Source organism: Adiantum capillus-veneris, chromosome 30 (assembly GCF_014529385.1).
Source record: "Adiantum capillus-veneris isolate H3 chromosome 30, ASM1452938v2, whole genome shotgun sequence".
Classification (NCBI taxonomy): domain Eukaryota; kingdom Viridiplantae; phylum Streptophyta; class Polypodiopsida; order Polypodiales; family Pteridaceae; genus Adiantum; species Adiantum capillus-veneris.
Window position 1 is genome coordinate 95,559,201 of NC_140960.1, and position 11,804 is coordinate 95,571,004.

An 11,804-nucleotide genomic window follows, 5' to 3' on the forward strand; every position below is an offset into this window, starting at 1 on the left:
GTTTTAGCTGAATTCCTGGCTGCTTTTTGTAAACATCCCAATGATGGTGTTTAAATGTGCCCCACAGTCAACCAATGCATGTATAGAGAGTTTGTCCTCCCCTAATTCTGTAAGAACATAAGGGTCTAGACCATCTTCATCATCAGCAATTGTGGTCAATTGACATTGTCAAGCCATTTTATGTTGTCTGTAGCTGTCTACAAGCTGTTTTCTTTTTGCTGCTCTTTCTTGGGCTTCTGCTCGAGCTTGTTGGATGTTGTGTTATTTTTCATCCTGTCTATTTTTTATGGCATGTGCTCTCTCTAACGTTTCTTGAGTTAGTGGCAAATAGTACTTCTTTAATTTGCAGCCCAATTTGGCATTTCTTGACTATCTAATGTTGCAAGCTTAATGGCATAGCTAGGTGATATTGAATGAATCACAAAGGGTCCCATACCTCGCTTTTTTAATTTCTTTGTTTTCTGCTTAAGAGTATACACAAGTACATAATCACCTTTTTCAAAATCCTTAGATTTGACATGTTTATCATGAAACTCCTTCATGCATCGTTTTTGAGCATAAATGGTGACAACAGTCCTTAGCCTAGTTTCATTAAGTTTCTCAAGGTCGTCCAAATGTGCAGACCATTCATGTGCAGTCTAGTATGGAAAGTACTGCATTAAGTCCATACACCATGTTATATGGTGTTTTCCCTAGAACATGTTTGTATGCAACTCTATATGCCCATACTACAAAGTGTAACTTTTGGTCCCAAGCTGATTATTGACTATCTTGGTAAGAACTGTGCACAAAATTTTGTTGGTGCTTTCAGCTTGTCCATTGGCTTGTGGATGATAGGGAGCCGCCTTTTTATGTATCACCGTGAATTCATCAAGCAATACTCGATGACTTTGTTGACAAAATGCGTCCCTCTATCACTGACAATTTCAATAGGCAAACCGTAGCGAGTAAAGACGTTTTCATACCAAAATTGCGCAGTAGTTCGAGCGTCATTTCTTTGTGTAGCCTTTGCTTCTACCCATTTGGTCAAATAGTCGATCGCAACTATTATATATTATGCATGTGTCCTGTAAGCAGGTGGTGTTATAGGACATACAAAATCTTTGCCCCATTTTGCAAAAGCGCGAGCCCCTATCATTGGTCTTAAAGACATCTCATCTTTTTTTATCGGAATTTTTGCCCTTTGGCATTCATCGCACCTCTTGATATATGTGTCAGAGTCCATGAACAAGGTAGGCTACCATATTTCAATGAACATGATCGTTTTGGCTATCCTATCTACCAAAAAATATCCTCCTGCCTGTCCCGAATGAGCTTCTTGCAAAATAGGCAAGTATTCACTTTCAGTTGCGCATAGTCTTAATTGATTATCATTGCATCGTCTGTACAATTGATCGCCAATTAATTGATAGGACTTAGCCTCTGTTTATATGGTTTTCACTCTTGTTTTCGATGCTCAATAGGAGGTTTGGTCATACAAATTTGACAATTTTGAATGTGTACATGAGTATCAAACTTCATACTCGACCAATAAACCCCTAGTCTCAATAAGGTTTGAAAAGTTCATGTTTTCTCATGGTGAGCACACCCTATGTTCTCATGTGCTTCATTTAAGTAGAAGGGTATGTGAGAAGGTTCTATGCATAGGCGTAATATTCCATCTATTCATCCAACAACTCTTGCTTCAGGAGAATCTACCACCATACTTGATGCATGATTGCTAGATATCAATTTTCAAACTGTGCAACATCTTTCCGACAAGGATTTCTTGAGATTTAAGAAGAAACTTCTTGTTAAGCAATTTACCAAAAAGTATTGCACAGAAGGATCCAAGCTAGTGGAATTATTTAGTGATGGCTATATAACAGAGATTCGTCTTGAAGAGAAGAAAGAAGTTCTACCCATAGTGGAAAACATTGAGGATCAGACGCATCTAGAATCACGAATTCTAGAATTTGTGACATTACATGATGACATCAAGCAATGGTAGGACTTCAGGTCAATCAAGTAGAGCACTCAACTGAGCACGAAAGCGCGATGATGGAAAGGATGAGTGAAGACAACTTTTTTGTCAGAGATTTTTTATCACTTGAAGCAAGTATGTATTAACTTGGAAACCATCACATGCATTTCATTGTTTATTTTGTAGTTTGAACTTGTTATAAAGCTGACTTGAAAGCTTCAAATATCTTCAATGTATCCTTTTGGTTCAATTTAGTTTTGTTCATTCCTTTAAAACTCTTATGTCTAGATGTAGGTTGATAGAAAAAGACAAATAAAAAAATCACTTCTTGCACAAATTTATGTTCTATTTTTTATATGTCAATGTATTTGAATGATGGTTCCATGGTGCCATGATCAACTTTAGATTGGTCACTTGTCTACACTCTAGGATTTTATTTTATCAGGTTATTCTAGATAGAGTAACAATTTAATATAAGAATAGTTTTTTGTTTTGGCACATGGCATTGTACACTAGATAAAAATGAACCTCGAATGGACAAGTGGTCAATTTACGTGCACATAGGTACACATAACAACATATAATCATCACCTGACCTAGAACGGACAAGTGGCCAATCTAGGAAACACATATGCAAATGTAACAACATATGACCATTACCTGACCTAGAATGGACAAGTGGTCAATCTAGGCAACACAAGTGACTATTAAAGAACATAGTTACGTGTGTCTTTCCTAAAAATGAACACATTTAGATATGACCATCACTTGACCTAGAATGGACAGGTCACCAATCTGAAGTGCACATATACAAAACAAAGTACATCCCACCCTAACCTAATCTAGTGAGAGATCCCCTCCCCAGGGGGTCTAGGAAAGAAGAGACGGGGCGATGGTGTTTCCACCCTCACCTCTTCTTCTGACCGCCGGCTAGAACGCGCAGCGGACTCTCCTGGGGAGAAGGGCTCCCACGCCCAACTGACAAGCCTAGGTTTAGACTTGAGTTGGACTGCACCCAAAGGCACCTAACGTCTAGTGCTGCCCTTGGATGGGGTGAGAGAGAGAGAGAGAGAGAGAGAGAGAGAGAGAGAGAGAGAGAGAGAGAGAGAGAGAGAGAGAGATACGTGCTCAAGATGGTTATCAGGTGCATGGGGGAGGGGGAGAAGAGGGAGAGATAGAAGACACTCTTGCAACTCATACCCAATGTTTACATGCTCAAACAAACCAATCTATATTCCTGGTTCATGGTATATAGAATGGTTAGCATAAAAACTGTTATCAACATGATGTGTAGCAGATTAACCGGACCCGTGTGGGATCAACCGGTCCACCCATCCACCCTCTCCCCTACGGACAGATGGAATCCCTCTTCTTATGAGCGAGCCAGAGCACCTACACCATGCCTTAAGAAACAGGAGCCATGGTTAGGCCGATTCGCCTCAGTCCAAGGGCCCGAACTCTAAAAGGATCCCAAATACCCAGTGGTGGCAGGGTATCAAGGCCTACCACTGAGTTTAGGCAGCCACACGCATACCTCTTCGAAGCCACGCTCCGGATACAATGGGCAAATACGGCTCGCGGGGACACAGGTCTCCCCTTGCCCATACAAGGTAGCCTACCCGCACTATAGCTATCAATTATCATCTTGACGACCTCCCAGGGAGGCTGCAATTAACAATGCAACAATCAATATCAAACTTACTTTACAAACAAGCTTATGCCGAGCACACACACATGGCCAGGGTCGTGGTCTAGTACCTCAGGAGTATACCCTTCCCTAGAACTAACAAAATTAAGATTCCAATGTGCCTACATACCACAATCATTCAAAATAACAAGCTCAAGTTCTCTTGTGAAGCACTTTACTCTCCATACTGCAAAACAAGGGTTATGGCAGGCCAACTCACTTATGGCTGCTAAAATTCCGGCAGCATAACGGCAGCTCATGGCAAAAAGTAAAAAAAATCACCAATGATAAAACTAGGACTTCACAAGTCCACCAATCAAGGTATAACGGGGCATCACAAGCCCATCAAACAAAAACCAAATTGGACTTTCACAATCCATATCACCCTTCACCTTAGGAAGAGGGAATTTCTCACCTGCAATAAGATTTTTCTCCCATACTTGGGAGAGCAATAGGGTGCATAAAAGAGATGGGATAATGAAAACAAATACGCAATAGAACTCTTATATATATAGTTTTCTTCCACCCTTTCATTGGAGTAAAGATAAGTGTGAGGAGATGCCTAAATATCAAGATATACTCTATGTCTAGAAAAGTGCTATGTGCAGAATTTTTTTGTAAAAATCCTAGCAATCAACAAGATTTTGTAATGCAGGGGTTTAGATTTAAGCTCATAGTCAAAGATTTGCAACTCAACGAGAGAGAGAGAGAGAGAGAGAGAGAGAGAGAGAGAGAGAGAGAGAGAGAGAGAGAGAGAGAGAGAGAGAGAGAAGCCAACACACTCCCACCTCCAACTCTCTCTCTCCCCATCTCTGCTTCATGTCATTACCCTCTCTGAGGCTTTGTTCCTCTCTATCTACACTAGCTCTTTCTATAATAGCTAAACATGTTTGATTTTTGTCCTTGCAGATTAAATGGAGAAATTTTGTTGCTGTTGAGAGTAGCAACTAAAAGGATTGGGGAGGAAAGCATGAATATCAATATGAAATTAAAGCAAGACCATATATGAATATTTTTTTTAATTTCCACAAAGTCAGCTAGGTTTTGGTTTAATGTTTAATGTCGCAAGAGATCTCATCTCATAGGTTTGTGTTGATTTTTAGTGAATGTTTAGTGAGATAAACTACCTGTTATCTTTTTTGATTACATAAAGCCTACAATATTAACATCCATGCAGATTGGGTGTGATGGGTGCACGTAAAATGCAATGCAGATTGGGTGTGATTGTATGTGCACCTTGCTTTGCTTAGTGCGACAAGGGGCTGATCACATCCAAAAATTTACAAACTCCAATTAATGTATCAAGCCAAGGGTAATATAGAGAATCTCCATCAATCACAAGGAAGTGTGCATATTGCATGTCATGGGCTGTTATGTCCTTGACTACAACATCAATGTCCATCAAGAAGAGGCTTCACTCTATGATAGACTTAAAACTCAAGTCATCATATGAGTATGTGTGTGTGTGTGTGTGTGTGTGTGTGTGTGAGAGAGAGAGAGAGAGAGAGAGAGAGAGAGAGAGAGAGAGATTGATTTTGCTTTTGAGTCTCTTCTCTTGCTCCACTGCTCTAAGATTCTTTGAGTTGAGATAATATCGGAGAGGCCCTCACGAGTCAAAAGCTTGGCAAAATTATAGAGATTGACTCCTCCCAACATACACGATGATTCTTTTGAGCGAGCAGAGAGAACTTCCCCATGCATCCAATAGCGACATTCTCACATTCTTGTGTTAGATTTTATATCCTTCATTCTTCTCACGTCTACTGCATCAACTCATGAGTGTAGCCACCTACTATAGACTTGGCATTTGATTGTATCTAGGCTTTAGGAGGCCCGTTGTATACAACTTAGTTGAGTCAGGGTTTGTTGATATCTCTTGAACGGAATAGAAATTTGTATATTGAGATGGACTACAAATAAAAAAGATTGATAGGGAGCAAGGCAAGAGAACAAATTAGAGCGGAAGAGAAATTTGGATATTGAAATGGGAAAAAAAAAAGGTAGACACAGGGAGAAAGGACGCAGTTGTGTATGGGCAAGATAAAGCACATCTTTCTCTCTCTCTCTCTCTCTCTCTCTCTCTCTCTCTCTCTCTCTCTCTCTCTCTCTCTCTCTCTCTCAATGAAGGATTTATGTAGATAGTGTTTGCATGTCTTGGCACTGCCAGAGGTGGTGCCGCTATTGAAAGCCTTACCATTGTACCGTTGGCAAGAGCGAGTGAGACCCATCGTAGGCTTTTATGAAATTTGTCAAGAGCAACGGTACATGCTTAATATGAAAACTAATCAAGGTCATACAAGCACAACTTAATTAAGAAAGTTTTTTTCATATCTTATGAATACTATGTGTGTCATGGTAAGATTGAGCAAGACCCATCGAAGGAGTAAGAAGCTTTGTGCTATTTTTGACAAATGTTAAGTGAGGGTGTCTCTAGATGCAATCACGTTCGCTTGCATCTTGAAGGCAAACAAGGCATGGAGAAGGGGTGTCAGAAGCAACTTATCCAGTCGTGTTCCCTACAAGCCAGTGACACAGACAGATAGCGAGCACAGAAAAAGAAAGAGAGAGAGAGAGAGAGAGAGAGAGAGAGAGAGAGAGAGAGAGAGAGAGAGAGAGAGTAAGTACTTTTCTTGATTTACCTTTATGAAATTTATCAAGAGCAAGGGGTTTGAGGGTACGAGGGGCCATGCTGCCGTCGAAGGTGACACCATTTTACTAGTTTATTTAACACAAACATGTGGAAGTCTCTATTAAAAAATATATATATTATGGGTCCTATTTTTCAATACACCAACTAAGAACTTCTCATTCAAAACCACTTCAGTCTCTTGAGGTATCCATTCTTATCAAATATTAAGTTGTGTCTCTTTTTACAATAAAAAGCGTTATAGATTTTAAAATTAGTGTATGACTCAATCAGTGTCTTTTGGAAAGTTTGTCTATTTGTACTCTGAAGTGAAATGGCGCCTACACAAGTTTTTGTCAAAAAATACTACAAACCCAATAATGCTTTTGATGCATTTTCACATGTATGTGTGTGTGTGAGAGAGAGATTTTAGTTCTTTGTAAGTGAGGTGAACTCAAAATTTGCCCTTCCTAAATTTTCAGCACTACAATCTACACTATTTTTCATATGCAATTCAACATGTATTTTTGCAAAAGCATGTGCTTTTAAAATTGTCATATTACTAGTATACTTAAAATAGTGGGTCATTACATTCCGTACAAAATCCGTATGAGGGGGGATGGCTCAAAGTGAGAATGGCCATATCTTTTTCGTATGTAGGGTGGTAGGTTAGCATGAAAGATATTGTACATAGGGGGGTTTCTCTAGTTTGGATGCACACAGGTGACACCCCCTCATTATTGATAGTGAATCCCCCAGGGGTTGTTTATGCATATAGCAAAGCTATGAGTTGTTAATAAAAAGGTTTCATTGTTTGTACCTAGAAGTGGTTAATGTTTCACCTTTTATTATGGTTCAAAGATTTTCGCAAGGCTTGCAAATGATGCAATAGAAAGTATTTAGTTTCTTTTCAGAACTATTTACACTCCTCTTTAATGTGTGCTGGGAGCATCACATTCGCCATAAGAATTGGCAAGTATGCTTATGGATATGCACTTTTAGATATGTTTTTGCTAAATGCATGCACATGTGTTATGGGCCCTCATGTTTAGAAAAGGCTCATTTGGAGCGGCATGTAGATTCATCACAATAGTTTCTTATGAATCATTTTGCACTCTCTGTATAGTATCTCTATGAGATTACCTTTGGATCTACCAATTACCAATAGAGGTCAAGGCTCGGTTTGGGTGCTTGTGGATCTTTTAAGTTAACCAAGATGGTTATGCATGTCATTGTTGATTCCTCAGCAATATTGTACGACATTATGATCCACGTTTACCAGTCATTTTGGAAGACAGTCTGTATACTGTGGGGAAACACACCTCAACTACTGTCAATATCCAAGGGGATAGGAAGATTAGATAGATTACAAAATGTAATCTTGTGCTAAAGGATATGCAAAGCGTGTACACTAGCACCAAGCAGTCCAGTTAGCAAGCATGTATTGTGCTAGTTGGAGTTTGATTACAATAAGGTAAATCATGTTTGTGACTTAGTTTATGTAAGAAATGCGGTACAATAAGGATCTAGTAGCAAGGAGAGTAGAGAGAGACACGATGAAAAGTAGATTAGTGGCAAATCAAAAACTTTAGATTAGCACACTATACAAATTGATGGCGCCATCCACCCATGCGCTCTCAAGGTAGAGCTTAGATGGCGATTTAGACAACTAGAGCAAGTGAATACAAGGGACTAATAATCCTTACATAAGGATGTGCTGTGTGCGTCAAGTGTGCACACCATTCTACCAAAATACTCATGAAAAGGCCTCCTTATATAGTTGTAAGGGAGCCTCTAAATGCCCATGTGCAGCTGCCCTTAGATAGCCAAGTCCAAGTAGGACTCTCCCATGCGCCCATGTGTAGCCACTTTTGGGTAGACAAGTCCTCTTAGAAATCGGCCACCGGCCAAGGAAATCCGGCCACCGGCCAAAGACCACCGGCCGCCGACCACCGACCAAAGACCATGGACCATCGGCCACCGGCCACCGGACGGCCATTTTCTGATTGTCTTCCGGCCTTAGTCCGGTTAAGATATTCCGGCAAAGGGAAAAAAAAATTTCCCTTGAATTTACTCCGTACCATCCATGATCACAAATAGAGATCTCATCAGCGTGCATAGCTGGAATCCACCAAATATATGTGCACCATTGGCTTCTCCTCATATGGGGGCCTTACAAACTGTGCAGCATATATTGTGGTGGAAAAACTTAGAGAGGTGGGCATTGCAAGTATACCAACAGTTTAGTCCCTTCATATTTAAGTCAGGTTCTCAACCTTGAACACTAGTTATGGTGGGGTTGTTTACTGAACAAAATTGAGAACAAGTCAAGGACTTATATTTTGCTGATAAGTTACATCAACCAATTACTTTCATGGAAAGTGAAAAGAGGTACTCTTTTGGGTCCATCTTAGTTGTGATAACTCGTTTAGCATACTCAAGTGAGTTCTAAATGGAGTCTACATGCTATGTTGTATATGAGCCGGTTACACAACAATGGTTGCAAAGGAACAACAATGTGGAAAATCAAGATGTTATTCATGATTTCATTGAACCTCCCATTGACCCATATTCAAGTCAAATGAACAGCTAGATCCATGAAGGATTCCACTGTGGAACACATTAGTGTATCATCACTCTTGTTTTCGAGGACAAAAATGCTTCTCCAAGGGGAGAGTAATGTAAGGACAAGGATCCTAAGGAGCAAGGTAGACCTAGGGGGTTAGGGACCTAGGGGCTCGGACTGGACCAGTGTGGAATGGGATCCAAACTATGGCTAGGGCAAGGAGCTAGCCTAAATATAATGAGGTAGGGCGGTGGATCACAAATCTCACTCTCCTAGGTCTCATAGGTAATCTAGCCAGGTAGGATGTTTCTTTAGTAGTTTTTGATGGCTTCCCCAGCTCTTGATTCTAGGCATCAAGCAAAGGACAACACTTTGTGCCAGTTCTTCAATTATGACGGGTGATGGCACTTTTCTTCTTTTAGCTACAGATTCTTCCATTTTTTATTTCCCCTTGGCCTTTCTCTTCTTCTCTTCTTCAGTCTTTGAGGCCTTTAATGCGCGTTTGGAAACATTGTTTTTAAATTCACTTCTTTGCTCTTCATCACTTGCCTCACTCTCCTCTTTTGAAGGTAAGAATTTTCTCCTTGTTGATCGTCTTAGTTGAGGTGCTTGGTAGGCTATTCTTGTGAGGACTTTTGGTGCTCTCAAGTCCTTGATGCATGTGCTCTTTTTTGTGCCCTTGAGTGCATTGAGGTCATATTGGGCATGGTCGAGCGGCATCGGTAACTTGGTCTTCAAAATTTTTGTAAAATCCAAGGCCACTACATGGTTTGGAATTGTGTGCCTGCTTGGCTTCTTTGTTGTGAAATGGAAATGTTGAGTGAAAAGATGAGCCGGGTCTTCATCTGGTTTATGGACCATATCAGTAAGTGTTGCTACTAGTGTATTTCTAGAGAAGACACCTATGCTTTTCTTTTCCATTAACCTTAAATGTTCACCTAATGTGGGTAGCTTTAGGGACTATCCAATAATGTCCTTGGTAATCTGTACTTCTATTGCTTGTCCTGCTGGATCCGTCAGCATGGATGTGCCATCCTCTTGAATGGAGCTTTGGAGTTCATACACTCTTTGAAAATCCACTCTACATGGTGGAGATTTGTAGTAATCTAGTAATCCAACCTGCATATGTGCTTCTGCCAATTCAGGCTCCTTTGCTACATCATATATTTCTCTTGGCATTGATAGCCGACTTTCGGTAATCAAGTTTAAAAAAAAAAAAAAAAACACATTTCACCCTCCCCCCCCCACTCACATACCCCCCCCCACCGTAACTTATTTTTCCCCCTCCCGCCCTACGGGCATCGGATAAAACCCTTGCACTCTCTTCCCCCATTTTCCTTACATACCCCCCTTCCCTAATATCTCTCTCCCGATTTACCCTCCCCGGTCAGGCAGAAACTCAGAGAAGAAACCCCCAACCCCTCTCTCGTGCTCTCTCGGTGTGAGTCGCATGAGAGCCCCCCCCCCCCCCCCCCCCCCCCCCCCCCCCCACCTCACTCTTACACTTACCCTAATCACCCCTCACATTACCCTCTACCCTCATTCCCCCCCTCTTTGGCCCGCCAATATTCCCTCCCCCGACCCCTCCTCCCTCTTCCCCACCCGCTCGCCTCACCCTCCTTCGGCTCATTCACACCCCCCCTCGGCCTCATTCCCCCCCCTCTTTGGCCCGCAGATATATTCCCTTACACCCCCCCCCCCCCATTGACTTATTCCCCCTTCGTCCTCAAGCCCCCATGCAAGACAACACCCCCCCCCCCCCCCCCCCCCCCTCTCCCTCTCACCCACACACCTCCCATACCCCGCTATACCCCCTCTCCCCTCACTCTCCATCACACACTCTCTCTATCTCTTATCCATATCCGCCGACCCCTCCCCCTCTCCCTCACTCTCCCTCTCACGCCAAGTCTCTCTCTCTCTCTCTCTCTCTCTCTCTCTCTCTCTCTCTCTCTCTCTCTCTCTCTCTCTCTCTCTCTCTCTCTCTCTCTCTCTCTCTCTCTCTCTCTCTCTCGGGTAGCGCTGCAGTCCCACACACAAACACACCCACTCCCTCTAACCCACACACACACACTCCTCACAACACCCCCCCCCCCCCCCCCCCCCCCCCCCCCTCTCTCTCTCTCTCTCCTCTCTCTCTCTCTCTCTCTCTCTCTCTCTCTCTCTCTCTCTCTCTCTCTCTCTCCCCATGCGCTGTGCGCCGCGCGCTGCATCCCATACACACACACACCCACGCCCTCTCTCCCCATGCGCGCAGGCCGCATTCGATACACACACACACACACACACACACACACACACACACACACACACACACACACACACACGCCCATGCGGGCAGCAGCAAACACAACACACACACACACACCATACACACACACTCACCCACCCACACACACACACACACACACACCCTATCCTACCCCCCCCTCCCTTTCCGCCATGCGCAGAAGAACAGGCCGCCATCAGCCTGGAAAAAGAAAAAAAATATAAAAAATTATATATATATAGCCCCCCTTCCCACGCACGCTTTCGCACACACATGTCTATACAAAACACACACACACACCCGCCTCATGCACAACTACATACACACACGCATATACGCACCACACCGCAATACGAAGGAAAAGGCTACGACATCAACAAACAAAAAGAAGAAGGATCCAAAGCACGCGCCGCCAACAACAAAAACAAAAAATGCACCGAAGGCATGCCCCGGCCGACTCCAAAAAGAAGTACGCTCGACACCGATGCACCGGCAGCACGCCATTCGCCAACAACACGCAACCACGATGCCATCCCAGTATTTTTTAGGTTATTTTACCATTATCTTCAGTTTTTCACCCGAGCCATTGTAAATTTTCATTTTGTAAATATCCTCTCTTTAGGTAATGGTGACACAAGGTCCACCTAGAGATTCCCATCTTTTAATAACCTTCCCCAAAACAAAGCAAGGGTTAAC